The sequence below is a fragment of the Vombatus ursinus genome, unplaced genomic scaffold (assembly GCF_900497805.2).
Source record: "Vombatus ursinus unplaced genomic scaffold, bare-nosed wombat genome assembly UNPS02014841.1, whole genome shotgun sequence".
In the NCBI taxonomy this organism is placed as follows: Eukaryota; Metazoa; Chordata; class Mammalia; order Diprotodontia; family Vombatidae; genus Vombatus; species Vombatus ursinus.
This window is the reverse complement of record NW_020954619.1, coordinates 7,874,213-7,876,851: the sequence shown is the minus strand read 5'-3', so window position 1 is coordinate 7,876,851 and position 2,639 is coordinate 7,874,213.

The following is a 2,639-nucleotide window of genomic DNA, read 5'->3' as shown; positions in this document are numbered from 1 at the left end:
TTCTGTTCCTTTTAAGTATATAATAAAGTTATATAAATTTCTTTTTTTTCTTCCCTCCCTCCTCCTCCACCCTAGAGATGGCTTTACATATGCTTTCCTCACTTCCCTAACTTAGCATCCTTCAATATCCTATCCATCCTAGAAGCTCCAAATTATATAATCCACATAGATGACAGATAGATAAATAGAGATAGATGGATAGATAGATAGATAGATAGATAGATAGATAGATAGAACATTTGTTAAATGCTTACCATCTACTAGGGACTCTGCTAAGCACTGGGAATACAAATAAAAACAGAAAAAAGGCAATCATTATTTTCAAATAGCTTATATTCTAATGGGAAAGGCAACATAAAGAGGGGCTGAAAATATATAGTCACAGGGGGTAAGACGAGGCAAGGGTGTGCTAGATTCAGCTCACTCAGCTCTATGATAGTTAAATTTTCATTGTGAGCATTTACACTTCAGAAATAGGCAAATACTATAAATCAGAGCTTGATTGTTTTGTTGATTGTTTAGATTTTAGATTGTTTTAGAAAATAATGGAGAAAATGCTAATAATTCATTAAACTCATAAGTGTGTTCTGCTAGGGGTTTTCTGGAGAGTTGGTTGTTAAACATTTACCAGCACATCCCTGGGGTGAAGTAAAACCAGGTATGGAACTAGGAAAGAAATAGGTATGGCTGGCCTGGGAACTTTCTCAAATGAAGTTTTTGAGAAGGAACTCACTAATTGGAAGAGGAAGCTGCAGAGATAGAGGCATCTCCAGGGTGAGAAGCATTCTGGGAAAGAAGAGGAAAAGTCTGGAGAATCATTTTGTAAAGTTATGGGTTGATTATTTTTCTCATGATGCTATATTGCCATGAATCATCACACCACAATCTCTCCTCAAAAAAAAAAGAAAACAAATTATACATGACCCAAAGGTCAGGTGTGTGTTTGGAATAAGGAAACTATAGTTATTGTTGTTTTAATCAAAGATGACTTTACATAAGAATGGATGAAAAAGTGATCATTTAGGAAATGTATGGCTGGAAAAAGAGGTAGGCCAGTCACAAGATTCAGGATGAGCACGTTCCTATCCAGAAGAGATGTGCACATCAGTGGATCCACTGAAGCACTGAGATCTATATTCCATCGTGTTGTTAATAATCTTTTACCTGTTACATGTTATGTTTCTTTCACTAGATCTTAAATTCCATGAAGATAGAATCCATGACTAATACTGACTTATTTTGTGTCTCACAGCACCTAACTCACTGATAGGCACATCTGAGGTGTGTAGGAAATACTTTCTGATTGATTGATTAACCTGTAGGCTTGTCTCTTTTCATCAATTTCATGAAAGGCTGAGTACAATTATTTCTCTTGACTCTTTGCCCCCCGGTAGCTACATTTTTATTTTTCATCAGCCCCTTTCACACTCTGCTTGCTCACTTTCTTTCCAAATCTCCTGACTGCTCTTTTTCTAAATAGTGCCTCCACAGCTCTGGGTCTGCTCTCCTATACCCTCCTCTCATTTCTCATTCCAGTCTTGCTGCATTCTTTCAGGAGCTGGCTAGAATTTTATTTTTTAATCATCTTCAAGTTGGCACTGACTTTTAGACAGTCAACTGTATATATATGTGGTAGATGAAGGAATGTTTTTCTTCAGCCAAGCTTTAATTTCCTTTAATCAGTGATTACTTCTTTGAGACATGGGCCTAATAAGAATGGAAACCAATTGAATAAACAAGTTTTACATATGCTAATTTTTTAGCATGATTTGCTCAGAGACTTAATGGTACAGTGAGATTGTGAGGAATTTTTTTTTCATTAATTTCAATTTTAAAGCCCTATGTCTTCTCTAAAGTACATTCTGGAAAACTATTCTGAGGCAGCAATGTTTTAATAGAGGCACAGGACTGTGGTCTATTAGGCCTTGCTCTGCAATGAGCATGATGTCATTTGTCTTCTTGTGACAAATCAAAGCACCAGATAGAAGGCCAGAGCATTTTCTGATGTTTGCTGATACTGTTTGCAGCAGTGAATTTTACCCACCCTGTCAAATAACCTAAATTAGGGAGAATTGGATCACAGATTTAGAGCTGGAAAAGAGTTTGCAGGTTATTTAGTCCACACCCCTAATTTTACAGAGAAGGAAATGGTGGACCAGAGAAATTAGCTGACTTAGCCAAGGTCAAAAAGGAGACAGAGGTAGACTTTGAACCCAGGACCTGTGACTCTAATCCAGTTCTCTTTCCACCATATCATATTTCCTCCCTATGCTATAACAGTTAACCTAGCCATCCTTCAAGGTAGAGCTAAAGTCCCATATCTTCCACAATGTCTTTCCCCATACTTCGGCTTACTGTGTGTATCATTTATTTCGGTACTTAATCATACATTGTTTTGTAATATTACCTAACTGTTTTTCTTATTTATGACTTGTCTTTCCATATAAATGATAAATTCCTGGAGTACAAACAGGGACCTGAATCTTTTGAATCCCTCAGTACCTAGCATGATGATATTCACATAACAGACGCTCAATAAGTATATGGGGAAGAAAGGAAGGAAGAAAGGAAGGAAGGAAGGAATGAAGGAAAGAAGGAAGGAAGGAAGGAAGGAAGGAAGGAAGGAAGGAAGGAAGGAA